We start from the raw sequence: 15,366 nt of genomic DNA, 5'->3' as shown, positions 1-15,366 counted from the left end.
TACAGATAGATCATGCTTCAATAACAGCTGTATCTGAGCAAGAGATGGCTCCTCTTCCATGCTCATCATCAGAAATACACCTGCACTTTCTGTAATGTTTTCTCGCAACTACACTTAAAATAAATGTCAAACAACTAAGGACTGAAACTCTTATTGGAGTAGCGTTGGACATTTCTCACCTCACACACTTTTAACTAAAACTGCAAAATCTACCTGTCAGAATGAAATAAACACACTGGCACTCATTTGCTTCTGAAAGTAAAAACAAAACAAGACAAAACAAATAAGATTTTTAGGGTTTCTTACAACTCTGATTTTATTTATACTTCCTTGATCATGATCAAGCAATATATTCATTTGCTGAACATTCCTTTCAAGCTAGTTTAGTCCTTAATGCTCCTGCTGAAATGTTTTAAGTAGCACTCAAGCCAAAAAGTGGACTTCAACTTTCTGTGATCATTCTTGCTACTGGCAAGAGCAAATTCTCATAGCAAGTGAAGAAACTTGCTTCTGTTGCCATCTGAAAATTTTTTGACAACCTGGTGAAGTTCTGAGGAATCACTGACCAGAAACGTACGCAGCAAGTGGCTTCACTTGCTTCCAAAGAATTCATTTGTCACTCATACCACAATTCCGTGCTATTTCAGCTTGCCTTGATTTCTACCTTCTTAAAGAGAAGGGAATGTCTACGACACTTTTTTTTTTTTTTTTTAATTTTACAAAACATCCTAAATAAAAAGGAGGACCTATCCTGGACAACACCACAGAACTTACTATTCATAAATCAAAACTAGGAATAATAAGGCTTAGATGACTCCTCCCTTCACAGACATTAATTTATTTTCACAATACTGCTGGAAGATGAGAATGCATTATTTCTTTCATTTTACAGATGGCGACTTAAGTTCACAGAAATAATGAAGTCAGGAGTTTGACCAATTTGCCATATCCATAACACGTGATGGACTTTATTTTTCAGATTATTTCACATTAGACAGTACCTTACACTTGGTTAGAGCATAGCTACTAGAGACTTCAGTTTCAACTTCTGCAAGCAACAATTCCTCCCTACACTGCTGAAGGAAAAATATGAAACAGTCTCAAAGCAGTTATCCGCAAGCGAGGAAAACAGTTGGCAAATGCTCATAAAAAGCCTGTATCTTACAGGAATTCCAAAACAGACTGAAATTTGGTAATTTTCAGGGTCAGTATTCAACTTTCTTCAACATGGGACCCTCTTTTCTCTTCCCACAACCTCCTCCTAAGTTAGAGAACTTATACCAACTCCTGCAATAGGACTCCTCTTGGAGCAGTATCCTGGACTACACAATTGTAATTTATCCCCAGAGATCCATCCGGCTCATTACTTAAAGTGAAGTCCCAACCAAAACCCATCAACTGGTGATCCCACCCTGCTATCTGCAGAAAGGCAAACGAGCAGTGCTACTCTAATATATGGCAGACGGCATTTCTGATGCAGCAGAATATAAAGGTTAGTGACACTGTAGTATACAGCAAGAAGGCATGCAAATACAGACAAGAAGCACTCGTTTCACTTCTTTTGCAACACACTCCCATTCCCTTCCTTTACTTTCTCTAAAGTTTCCAGTCTCAAACAGATTCTGAGATTCTCCCACTGCAAATATCATTCCACACATCAAGATTATGAAAAAAATCAAAGCAGTTTGTTGGTATCAGACTTCTAAACTCACATGGAATTAATTACTGTTTACGTCTTGCCAAGGCACTGAAAAAAAATCATAAAAACTAACATTTTGTCGAAGTATCCTTACAGGTGCTATGCCAAACAATCTAGTCTTGCTTGGCATATAAGAGCTAAAAATTATTAACAGAACATGACAGAGGAAAAGAAACAAAAGGATCCCAGCTATCTATAAGTGACCTTTAATGTTCTTCCACATAGATAACTGAACATGGAAAAACTGAAGAAAATGAGTGTGCTAGGCTCTACTTCTACTTTAACACCTCACAGTAGTATACTAAAGTCCAAGTATCTAAAAAGGTGTCACTTTCAAAGGACAGGACACTCTCAAAGAATCAGTTAGATTAATGGACCCAAAACCTGGGTAAACCTATCTGTATCAAGCCCCATGCAAAAGACGACACCAAAAGACTGACTCCAAAAGACCCTGTAAGGTGCTGAGAAAAGGTATGAAACAAAAGAAGTAGGGAGGGCATGAATTCTTTCCCAGTTGACTAGAACATCTCCTAGGACACTGAACTCCTTCCTGACTTCTTTTTTAAGTTACTTTTTTTTTTTTTTTAAAGATGCTATGGGAATTAATTTGTTTACATAATGTGGTTTAGGGTGAAAAACAATGTTGACAAACATGGCCTAAACAGACAGGGTGCCACAACCCTGAAAACAGGCAAGTAGGGAAGATGGCGCTTGGCAACCTGGGATCCCCAAAGATGATTTGATATAAACAGACAGCTGAAACACGGAAACATTGAATGAGATGGTACCTGAAGGAACAAAAAGTAAGATCAAATACTACGATTTCTTCACTTTTCTTTTTGAACAGAAATAGTTTCACAAGTCTGAAATCTTAAATGTTAGTTGTTTAATAAAATAAACACACAGGGACAAGAACTGTCTTTACAACAGGTACTTTCTGATTTACACCTCAATCATACAGATATTTCAATTCAGAATAAACTTTCAGAACAGAAGTCCTACCATCTTAAGATTACAGAATTATCCATTATTTCAGAGAAGTCTTTAGAGGGCTGTGGGCTTGCTTAATAGTGAAGCATGTGGACTGGATACATATAGTACAAACGAACTTGCAAAAACATAGCCTTAATTAATAATTTTCACAACAGGATTGGAAAAATGCTAGTTTTTCTGGAAAAGCATAAAACAGTAGGACATTTGATATCACAATGGCATCCCAGATTGTACAAGAATGGCAGAATCTTCATCAATAAGCCAGTATTATCTTGCAAAAAAGGAAGATCATTCTATCACCACTATCTATTTTCTCATATAATTTCCTCTTAATACCCAAGAAAAGTGCTGCATTCAAAGCATTTAAATTAATATTTTATGACAAAACTAATTTTACATTAAATGGCTTAAATTACCAAAGCTGAAAGTTTGTGGCACTTGCATTACATAAACCAGATGGCATTTTTATCAGAGAATGGTTAGGAATTATTTAAAAGCAGAAAATCCTCCCTGATTCCAAGAGACTTGTGTTGAAGCTTCTTTTTATGCATATAGGTACACATTCCCTGCCCCAAATTGGGAGGGACAAGACATAAGAAACGAACATTTAAATATAGGGTTATCTCCTAGCATTAGCAACAAACGGAAACAAACAAAAAAAAGCATTGCCTTTCCCCAAAATAGTGATAAACCTGCCTTCCAGAAGTCACACATTGACACCTATTTCAGTGTGGCAGGAATGGCTCCCACATAGTTGACAAGGAGCATCATTCCTTCTGAAACACATATACTATTTCTACAGCTGGGCTAGTAAGGAACAGCAACCAGTACCAGAATTCAGTATGAATCTGAAGGATGTTTGTCAGTATTGTCTTATTCTCAAGTGCATTTCTCTACTCTCAGATTAACCCTTTGTCTTTTCATGGAAGATACTAGAATTATTGTTTTTACATATGGCTGGCTGTTCTACAAGGAAGCACTGGAAAGAAACAAACAGAATGATGAGGGTACAAATACAACTGGTTGAATAAATAATTGTTTTTCTCCTTGAAAGGAATTCTGCAAGATCAAAAATATTATTAAGTTTCTTTTCAGACATTATTAATGTTCAAATGATAATTTCTGAAGAAATACTCTTATTAATATTTATGCTTCAGCTACTTTTCATATTTCTCCTTTGGCAGTAGAAAATAAGGTCGTTTCACTTTCAGTTTCTCACTCACAAGCTTACTCTGAGTTGCAGGCACTGGAAGAGACTTTAAGTTCTAGTACAAACAACGTAGAGAAGACATGTATTTGTCTTTCTAAAAAAAAAATATGAGAAACTGCAGTTTTAATAAGCGAAATGAAGCACAAAGAAGTCTTACTTATGCAACTAGTGTCATTTAAATTAAAGAAAAAAGACTTAATTAAGAACCTGTATAGCAGAACTTAGAATGCACTACAGCTTTACAAGACTACCACACACAGGCAGTACAAGAAGAATGCATCCTTTGACTATTAAAAATAAAATTAGTCAGGAAAAACACATTACCTAGAACACTTGGAAAAAAGTTCTATTCCACATTTGAAAGAAAAAAACAGTTTTACAATTTACCATGCCTTCAGCAACAGGTTAAGCAAGGAATCCCAACAGACTAACTAAAATTAGAACTTAACATTTTGCTCACACTACTGGGGTGAATTCCAGGTTCAACTGGTCTTGACTATAAGCAATCTGCTCTAGCTGACCCTGCTCTGAGCAGGGGGTGGACCAGATGACCTCCAGAGGTGCCTTCTGATCTCAACTAGTCTATGATTCTGTTCCATGAATTAGAAATGCAGATGTTCTTTACCTCAGCAGCAGCATGTCTACTGGCAGTTCTCTCCTCTTGTTGATACATTCACCATATGAGAAGGTTTAAGTCTTCTATATTCTTCAGCAACTCATGCTATGTAGTCAGGACAGCATTTATTCTAACAAAGACTTACACAGGTGGCTAGAAGAACCTGTGTAGCTTGTAAGTACTGATGTCACACTCAAATCATATCATTAAGACAGCTGCGTAGAATACAAACATCATATTCCTACTTAGGGACATACCTAGCTGTTGAAACAAACATTTACATGGAAAAACAACCTCACCTCTTTACTCTGAGAATCAGACATACATAAGCTTCCAGAGTGCCTGAAGGGATGCCCCTTTATTCTGGATAGCCTCTCAAAATAAAGGAGGTTCTTGATCCTATAAAGAGGAAACCTATTCTGGGAAAGAAAAGAAAGTGTCATGCTTGCCCAAGAACTCTGGCTTTTAGGAGCCAAAGACTCTTACTGCAAAATCCATTAGTCCTCCCTTTTAATCTACATGTCTAAAAACTTTTATGTTCACACGTGCTTCCTCTTGAGTCTTTTTTAGGATGAGCCACGGGTTCAAAGGAAGCACCTGCACAGATGTTTAGCATAACATGATACTCCCTTTAAGCTAAATGGAGAAGTGGAGTTGTAAACTTCAGTTTTGATCTACTGGTTATTCCTTAAAGATGTAACTAAGTAGATCTTTGTCAACTAAGAAAGACTATTCCATTAGCAGAGTGCCTACCAAAGAAAAACTTAAAAGCCTTTCTATCGGTACTTTGCCAAACTTAAGACAAGCAAGCCTACTGCCAATTAAGATTAAATTCCTTCTACAGGAATCTACATCCCCCCTGGAAACCTTCTAAAGATCTGCAAGACAAGAGATTTCAAATCTACTCTATACACTATTACTAGAACCTCAGTAATTTCTATGTAAATCTTCATAAGCTAATGATAATTTGCCAACCTGAAAACAAGAAAACCCACAACTTATCTGCAGCACTGCCAGAAGGAACATAACCTAAAAACACGCAAACGCCCTTCACGGGATAAAAGCAGATGAACTGCCAACACCTACTCACAGTCCTTCAACTTTAGCAGGATTCATTGTGGGTAAAACAGTGTGCTTGAGTGCTACCGTTCATGAGTAAGACCTAAAGTAGCAGATGCTGGGAAAAAAGCAAGCTTCTGAGTAGGCTTACTTACAGGTCTCCAACTGGTTCAGAGGTTTTTGTCCTGGCTAAATTGTGAAGACATGCAAAATATTCAACAGTCTTTGTTGCCACCTCTTGGCCATCACCACATATCACAAAAGTAGCAGAACAAAATCATATGCCTGTTCCTTTATGGAAATAACTTTTCTTTGGGGGAAAAGAGATAGTGAGGGAACAGATGAAGTGGGAACAGAGAACAGAGAATAACCAGAATAGTTTGCATACAAGTATAACTATTTAGAGCTGTAAAACTAGTGAGTACTGCAATTAACCTTCATTAATGTTTTACTACCTCATCTGGAGAATCGAAGGGACTGGAAAGCAAAGAACCAGTTATTTTCAAGACAAAAGACTATATGTTTATTATATTTAAAAAGGGTAATACAGTTGTCAAGACACCTGTCCCTTCTTCAAGTCAGAAAACGAATGGATTACCATTATCCACACTGGAAAGAGAATATCACTAAATGAACTTTCCATTTTCCCTTTACCTTTAAACAGTAGTAAGAATCCCGATTAGTAGGTTGCTGAACAGTGCAGAGCACCACAGAAAGTTGATTTCTCTGAGTTAGAGTTCTTTGTTGCACACAATCTTGAAGCGAACATAAACAAGAGGAAAATATTTCCATGAACTGGCGGCTAAGGAAGCTATCTATCTATCAGAGCTTGAAAAGTTTGAAAAGCCAGACACCTATTAAGTAGGACTAATACAAAAGGCTTTGAAAGAGAAAGAAAACTATAGGAAATGTCTTCACATAATTAAGCTCATTTCTCCTGTCATCAAGCAATGGAACCTTCTAAGATTTCTACTGCAACAGTACTCCTGGAAACGCAAAGTGTTACTTGGTTTGTGTTGCATTTAATACCTTCTGAAGCTCAGAGAGGGGAAAAAAGTGCTTTCTACCTCTGGTGTTTTTCCACCTCATGAATGCAAGACACAGGACGAGAATAAAGTCATTCCAATATTCTCCATCTCTACCAGGCTACTGGCAAGTAGAAAGCACATGACAAGAGCAGGGAAGTCTTCCTCCTCTGCTTGCATTTTTACTTTTTGCCTCTAATACAGCTCATAATTCTGTCTCTTAACATTGCTAATGGCTTTTCCTAGCCTAAACTAGTGTAAAACCAATCCTCTTGTGATACTATCATTACCTAGTGCACTCTGAGTAGCAGACATGAAACCGAAGAGTTTATTCATTTGTTGCTTGCTAAAGATAAAAGCAGTTGCAGCAATATAAGGATGCTTTGTCAGATCCAGGGACCAAAGTAAGATCCAGACCCAAAGTAAGCCGAGGCAAAGTCACACTCTCAAGGCTTCAAGTCTCTCTTTAAATGAACATTTAGGTTTTATCCAAGGTGGCAATAAAGGTCCTCAGCTGCATAGTTAAGATACAAAGTATGGCTTCCCACGCTTATGGAGGAACTTCCTAAGACTTCTCTAGGTTCTGCAATAATAATGAACTGGTAAGAAAAAAACTAAAGTTAGCAGGGCTCTGACTTGTTATTCTGCTAATAAAACTATTCAGTGTCATAACAAAAAATGCAAGACAGAGTTTGTGCTAATATTTATTTCATACCATCTGTCGTTGGAGTCTAAGTAGAGTCTAATGATGTAGTTAAAAAAATATAGTCTGATTTGGAGACTAAATGACCAATCAACATTTATACTACTCCATCTGCAATAGAACATGGAGAAGAAGAAACAACAGTCATGCCCAGCCCACCTCTTCATAAGATAAGATCCAAAAAATGACAGAATTAAGTTGTTCTGAGTGTGTATATTAACAGCGTGGTAGCAGGTTAATCAGTACATATTTTGTGACCAATAGTTTTTTCCAATTTTAAAGAGGACCAACTATGCTAGTCTTCCAGATAATTTCATCAGCCTAAGATCATCTAAATCAGTTCAACAAATAGAATTTGTTTTCATATATCTGTATGCCCAATACTGAAGAAGTTGTTCTAGATCAGCCATTTCTAGGTGACCGTATTTCCACCAAAGGATACCCAGGACTCTTCCATCTAGTTAAGTTAAAGCTGCAACAATTCATGGGGTTTGTAGCAATTTAAACAGACACCTAATGGTGCAAAGAAGCTGCTGTTTGAGACTATGTTTGATTGCCTCTAATTTAATAAACACAGGTATTCAATTTTCAGTATACACTTTTAATCCTAAAGTAAGTGGTAACATAGTAGTACCCCCTGCAACTAATACCAAACAAACATTGAAGCTTCATACAAGCACTCATTCAACCTGCTTATTAAAAGACCTTTTCCTCAGAGAAGTTACCTGTTGTGCAAGCCTGCTAGAAGAAACCATAAACGAACTTAAGTTTGTTGCACAGAGCTTGCCTTCTTACACAACATCTGTTCTAAGCTTTGCCATCCATAGTATTCAGAGTTCACGAATAATTTTGAATAATCCTCTGGGTGGGAGAAGAACACACAAAGAGATGGCAACGGAAAGGCAGAAATCCTTATATCTGAAAGACTGAGCTGTCATCTTTGCAGAAGAACCAAAGACTCTCTGATCAACTGTCTGCACTCGGTGATTACTAGAGAAAAGCCAGGAAATTAGAAAAGGGACTCGCATACTGTACACCAAAAAACTGACATCACCACAAGAATGCCACCACAGTCTTCTGGGTGCCGAGAAAAACATTGGCACTCCTTGATATTTTAGCTTACAAGACAAATACAGGAAAGTCGAAGTATTAAGAAGACGGGGGGAAAAAAAAAAGACACAGTCAATGGGTTTATCATTATCTTCCCAATGAAGTATTCTGCTATACCTCAAACCCTGAAATTTTATTTGAACAGTTTCTCAGGCTTGCATAGAAACCTACTGATTTCACACAGGGCGAGATTAAGGTCCCCAGCTGGTCAAGTCACAAGGTTAGCCGAGAGTCTGAGTTTCCATCTGAAGAATGAAGAAAAGCATGTGACACCCAACATCTGCACAAGCCTCAAATAATAAGAACAGGTGAAATGCCCTGACATCTCACATCATTTTGAAGATCTGTTACTCTAGGGACAATTACCCACTGCACTATAGCAGAGAATTACAGTGGAAGAAGGAAAGAAACCACAGGATGCTTAGCTCTGCAGCTGCACAGCACCTGTGAGTACCTCACCATATGCCTACCTAGAGTAACTAAGATATGACAACCAAGCTGCCATCAACTTGCATACTGAAAAACAGCAAAACCCTTGCTGCTTCAAAACTCAGGTGCCCCCACCTCCAAATCACAAAATGTCAATAACAGTGAATTATTTTAATAAAAGTTAATGATTTCTTATAGACATGATGATCTCACCCTTTCCTAGCATTCCAAGATTAAACAGTTTTTTCCTGGAACTTAAGTACATTTGGACTGTTCCACATCTGTCTGATAGCTTTTCGTTCCTGTAAGCATCACAACTTACTCACTTGTCTTCATTAAAGAGCTGCTTTATTCCATAAACTACCTTATAATTCAGAGGTATAAAATTCAGATTTTCCTCCACGTTACATGGCCCGCAGAAGAAAGGCATAGAACACAGTGACAGTGTCCAGGCAATTTCCACAAGACGTCTAGCTGGTAATACTGATATTAGACTACTCATTTTGTTGGGGAATTTAAATTTAAAAAAAAAAAATTAAAAATCCTTTCATTTCTTATCAGCTACACAGTCCTTAAAAAATAATAATAAAAAAAGACTGAATATTAGCAAAGGTACCTGGAGCGTCTGGCTAGAACTAGCATGAAGAACTGTGCAACTGAGCCTGGCATTCTCTCATTTCTTGTCCTTCCTTTGTTGCCTAGTGTCACCTGTGCTGTGCGAGTCACTGTGCTCCACCTCAGCAGCGGTTGCCTTGTACTGGCAGACCAAGCAGCTGAACGAATTATTCTGCAAAACAACCGGGCACCCTTCAGCATTTAACAGAAGACGCCAGAAACGCCTCACCCGCTCGCCCCGGGTCTCGATTTGACGCGGGCAAGCTACCCCGGCGGGACGGCACGGCCGAAATCGGCGGAGCAACTCCCGAGGCTGCGGGGAGCTGCCGAAATTCCCGAAACGGAGGCGGGGAGGCGGGGCGTGAGTGCATGTGTGTACACCGCCATGCCGCGCTCGGCACCCGCGCCCCGGCCGCCCGTGCAGCCCCCGCCGCCGCCCCCTCCCTCCCCACAGCCCCAGCCCTGCCTCCCGCCGGAACCGCCGCCCCGGCCCCCCGCACCCGCCGCCACCGCCCCCCCGGCCCCAGGCGGGCCCCCCGCCGGACGGCGGGGCAGGGGCTGGGCAGCGGCGGGCGAGAGGCGCGGCCGCCAGACGGTGACAGCGGCGGCCATGGCTCCCGCCGCGGCGCTGACAGGCTGACAGCGGAGAGCCGCTGCCCGCCGCCGCCGTGCCCCCCGCGCAGGACAGTGCGGGGACGGGCCCGCCGCCCCGCCGGGCTGGGCGGGGCAGGCGCGGTGCCCGCTGCTCGGGAGGGCAGGGCAGCGGTTACACCCCCCCGAGGCGGGCGTGAGGGCTCCCCGGACGCCTGGCTGCCAGCCGCCCGGAGACAGGGGGGCGGCACGCCGCGGGCGCCGCGGTGGGGGGGTGGGACCGGGGCTCCCCGCCGCGCACCGGGAAAGGGTGGGGAGGTGCGCTCCGGTCCTTACCTTCTCCCGAGAGCCAGCAGCGGGACGCGTCCTCCTCCTTCTCCCGCCGCTTCCCCCCGCCTCTCTCCCGTGGCGGCGCGGCCGCGGGGATCCGACAGGGGAGCGGGTGCTGCCCGCCGCCACCGGCGGTGCCCAGGGGCTCCGGCTCAGCCCCCGCTCCGGCCGCTGTGGCTGTCGGGTTTGAAAACACCCCTCCCCCGCCCGCTCTCTCCCCCCCCCGTTCTCTCTCTCTCTCTCCCCCCCAACCCTCCCTCCCTCTCACCCTGCGCTGCCGTTGTCCCTCCCCTCCCCCTTCCCAACGTCGCCGCTGGAGTAGAGCTCCGCGGAGCTCCCATTGGCCGCGCCCCGCCCACGTGGCCCTCACACAGGGCACGGGATGTGAGCGGGCAGGCGCTGCTGCGAACGTTACACCGTTCGGGAGGCGGCTGGGGAGGAAAAGGTGGGGGGGACACAACGTCACTACACCGCTCCGCTCCCCGTCCCGAGGGAGAAGGGCACGGACGCGCCCCCTCCGCCGGGCTCTTCGCTGCTGAGCGGGCAGAGCGGCTCGTCCCCCTGCGCGCGCCAGCGACAGGGAATAACGGGCTCGCAGGGTGCCAGGGGATGGGGGGGCCGTGAGGGAAGAGGGTGGCGACGGGCGAACACAAGCAGTGCGCCGGCGCTGCCGCGCCCTTCTTGGCCTCGGCCGCTGGAACTTTCTGGAAGTGGTGGCGGCGGCTAGGCTGCGGCGCACCCGGTCGCGGGGTAGGGACGGGGCGACGGACGGGAGCCGACCTAGAGGCACCGGCACGATCCCACCCAGCCCCCTCCCACCCCGCCCCGGCCCGGCCGCTGCACCTGCGGCGGCCGCTCACTCCCCCGGGAGGGGTTTTCCGGCGGCGATGGCGCAGTGAGTTTTAACAGGCGGCGCAGTGCGCGTGCGCGGCGGCGGTAGCGCCTCCAAGTGAGGCGGGTGCGGTGGGGCGCGAGCTGTAGCGGTCAAGGAGGGCTCGCTGCCCCCGCCGGGCGAGCGCCGCCTTGCCGCCGAGCGTACGCGGTCACACGAGGGCCGAGAGGAGCGCTGCGTGCCTGCAGGCTGCAGTTAGAGGGCCCGCGGCTTTTGGGAGAGGCCCCTGGAGCCAGGTGGGTGTGGCGCGGTGCCGGAGAGCCCGGGGGGGGGGGGGGGAGCCGTTCGCCTTCGGGGCACCCGCGTAGAGCGGCTGTGGGAGGAGGAGCCCGCCGCGGGCGGTCAGCGCTTCCGCGCCTCGCTTAGGCGGAGTCCGAATCCGCAGCCGCCCGCCGCTCGGTCCCAGCGCTTCGCATCCCGGCGGGTGAAGGCAAAGAGCTGCAGGACCTTCTGCGGGAAGCATGCGACCCTTAGCCCCGCAGGCCGGCACCGCCTGCCGTTTGATGCTTGGGCCTGCTTCCAGGTTTCAAAACAAAGAAAACCCTGCTTTTTTTAGGGTGTCTCGTTTGCACCAATAAGCCAGACGTCATGTAAAGGCATCAAAAGGGGTTACAGAAGTAGACTGATGTTAGTCCTAGTTGCAACCTTAAAAATGGGTCATTTATCTGCATTTGTGAAAGGTTTCGCATCTGCTTATTAAAATAATATTATGTGGTAAGGCTTAAAGAATCTGCGTGGTTCTGTACGTGTGGATACTTGAATAATATTCTCCAGGTGCTAAAGATCGGTGGGCTGTCAGGTGCATTTTGAGAAGGCAGCTAAACAAAGCCCTTCTGTTTGATGTAGTCTTAATTGCCATGCTCAGCCTGCTACTGGATTACTTTGTTACTGTGTAGAAAGCAAGAACTCCGTAATATTTATTACCCAAGTCAGAAAGGTGAATTTTTCAGAATTAAAAGATTAATTTGATTAAGACCATCTAATAGCGTGGACTTCTCCCATATTCTGATCTCCACCCATCGTGTTCCAGCATGGGTAGAGAATGGCATCACAAATCTCGAATACTCCCATGCTACACAGCATCCTATTGTTTAGGCAAACTTCTCTCTCTTGCTTTCAGAAATCTTACTCTACAAATGATGGTACAGATCATTTGTGTTGTAAAGCAACTGCCTTTCTTTTCATTTGATTCTGTTAGTGTAGTGTGAGTACTGTCAGCTGACCAGGAGCAAGTATGCCAGCGCCCGTCACCACTTAACAAAGGGAGTTGCATTCACTTCATATTCCTTCATGTCAGGTTGATTACAGAGGTCATCACTTGTGGTGGTGAGCAGATTGCAAGCTATAGACTGTTAGCGTAAGTGAAGTAAGAACTGTTTCCCAAGGTAGAATATTTTTCCTTCACACAGGACTATATAGGGATGATACTGATGATTCATCCTCTAAAACATGACAGGCTACAGGTGTAGTACAGTGGTGTAATACTGCATTCTGGTCCTTGTACATCAGCATGAGTAGTGTGCAGTTCTGAGATTTCATTATGTGTTGGTAGGTGCTCACAGCCAGCAGCTGAGGTAACAGGGAAGGAGTCTCATGAGCAACACCTTCTTAAGTAGAGACTAAGATTTGGTAATATCTAATAGTAACTAAAAAATATGGTTCCTTAAGCCTTTTAGAAGAACCACTGTTTGGACTAACAAAAATCAAGCGTCAGTTAATTGTTCATTGCTAACCCTACATTAATTTTTTCCCCTTGTCTCCAGAAGCCCCTCCCTTTTACATACAGTACAGCTGCAAAATGCTTTTGTAGCTGCACTGTGTTGGTATGCGTAGTACTTCCCTTGATCTGCCCTCCCTAGTGAAACGTCTGCTGTGCGAACTACTGGTCTTAAGAAACGTGCACAGCATCTGGGTGAACTGTGTCATTGCTGAGTTCAATCTAGTAATTGAATAACTGAGAATTTTAAGACTGCAATACAAAAATAATAACTTTACCCTAAGAACTTGCAAAATGTCATGCTGGTAAAAGCATATGCACTAGCCTGTGGCAGGTCAGCTGGTGAGCCTGGCTAACATACTGCACAGGTGGAATTGAACTTCATAGCTGCTTTCTGTTTAATGACAGAACATGGTTCCAGATAACATTTTTCTAGTGGTGTGTGGAAGTCACAGAAATCCTTTCCATTATGCAACATTGAACACATCATTGGCTATCTAGTGGAGTTTCTCATTACTCTAGACTTTCTTCCATCTTTACCAAAGAACAACCACCACCCACACACTCAGTCCAGTGGATTCTTTGTGTGTCTTCTGCTTCCATGTTGTAAATCTCACTTCCTTTCCCAAGACTTTAGCTATTTTTCTTAAAATCTTCTCTAGGTAGTCTTATATTCCTCCCCAGTTAAAGGGTGTTCTTTTACTTATTTTTCTTCTGCTTTTACATTTGGAGAATTAATATAGCATGTGAATTCTTTCATTTTTCTCTCATTCAGGGAGAGGGGCAAACAAGACCACCAAAACCACAGCATCGGTTCTGTTACTGCTGCCTTACCAGTTTAAGGAATGTGTTGACTGTTGCTGTAGTTAACTCAATTTTCATTTAACTCACCACCTGGTACTCTTACAATCCAAGACACTAACCAGTAGATTGAAACTGCAGAATTTTAAGTGTTTAATTATTTGACAGGTTAGTGTCAGCTGCCCAGAATTACTACTAGTAACCCTCTGCTATTGAGGATTGAGAATAATGGAAATTATGTCCTGTTAATATTTGTTATCTAAAATATTCAATACTACCAGTAAAAGCAAGCACAGGATAGTATCTGCAGCTATTCAAGAACAGAAAAGAGAACTTGGATATATTAATTCTTACGCTATTCTGGAACTCTTCCATAATGATCACCTTGTTAAGCAGGACTGTGATGAGGATTATCATTGTGAAAATAACTTTGTATATAGTAAACAACTACATGTAACAAATAGTGCAGAATCTGTATTTCTAGTTGAGACGTTTGAAGTTTGAAATGTTCAGATTTGCACAAAACTTGAAGTAACAGAAGATGTGAATTTTTTCATTAATCATTTATCTTAATAAAATGATTGCCAAACTTTTTTGATGTAAAACCCAGGACCATAAAGCCTCATATAATTGATGAATGAAGTGGGTAAGATGAGAGAGAAAAGTAATGGTTAGTTGCTTATTTCTCTTCAAATATTTCAGTTCTATAGCTGCCTACAATATTCAACTTAAACAGTGGTGTATCAGATTTGTATCATGCAGTAATGATAACGTCAGTTACCCTTTTCTAGTCAAGTGATTGGCAGACTGTTACGTGTTGCATCAAAATGACTGACATAATTGTCTGTGGAACATCACTAACGATCTCCAACAAATGGGAAACTGTTGAGATCCATGTTCTGCTCATGAGACGGCAAGATTTTCATGTACAGATGGAATGAATGGGGAGAAAAGTGGGACAAGGCAACAAATCCTCCTGTCCAGGTTTATCAATGGGAGGAGTCTGGCATTCTAGAGCTTTGTTTTTGTATGCCTCAAAGTTTCAAACGTGGCAGGTCTAAAATCATGTTTCCCTTCAAGACAATTATGCAATCCTATCAGTTACATAAAAAAGTGAATAATTGTAGCACATGATGGTTCCACAATGCATGCAAAATCCTCATTTATATTCAATGTATAATTTTAAAATAGTTGCCTGCTTTCATACTAGGTTAGAATGAGGTAATCCTATACAAACTAGAATACGGCTTTGTTGTTATAGTTAAGCAAACAGCTTAGTTACAGACTGGTATATTAAAATGAGTCTCTCTGCATCAAAATGTAATATGCTATCTCATGTCTCAAGAGAAGTGCCACATAGCGCCAGATGCCTGGCCTGCTACAAGGTGTGTGGCTATTAGAAATAGTGAGTGGAGTGACCTTTCAGAAGAGCATTCAGCAACTTTCAATTACAGGTATTTCAATCCATGTACTATCTTCTCATATGCATAGTGTTCCATAGCACTTATATAGAAGATTTTTTTCATGCTTATTGGGTGACTGCTTCACTCACGACTTGTATTTATTTATCAATTTA

The 15,366-nt window shown here is 43.0% G+C and overlaps 1 protein-coding gene across 6 annotated transcripts in view; it reads right to left on the bottom strand.

Moving 5' to 3' along the window:
- Positions 1-10,577, bottom strand: part of ANKRD12 (ankyrin repeat domain 12) — a 69,487-nt gene extending 58,910 nt beyond the window's left edge. For 2 of the 6 annotated variants that reach the window (XM_075022991.1, XM_075022997.1), the window contains exons 1-2: positions 10,387-10,577; positions 9,461-9,631 (exon numbers count right to left, since the gene is read on the bottom strand). The gene's annotated coding sequence lies outside the window, so the exon portion shown is untranslated. Of the gene's footprint in view, positions 1-4,817; positions 4,919-8,586; positions 8,661-9,460; positions 9,632-10,386 lie in introns of those variants that run through there. The other 4 variants (XM_075022993.1, XM_075022992.1, XM_075022995.1 and 1 more) reach the window with 3 other exon arrangements.
- Between the last annotated feature and the right edge of the window lie 4,789 nt (positions 10,578-15,366).

Source organism: Buteo buteo, chromosome 3 (genome assembly GCF_964188355.1).
Source record: "Buteo buteo chromosome 3, bButBut1.hap1.1, whole genome shotgun sequence".
Taxonomy (NCBI): Eukaryota; Metazoa; Chordata; class Aves; order Accipitriformes; family Accipitridae; genus Buteo; species Buteo buteo.
Note: the sequence above shows the minus strand (reverse complement) of the source record. Positions and strands in the feature narration are given on the sequence as shown.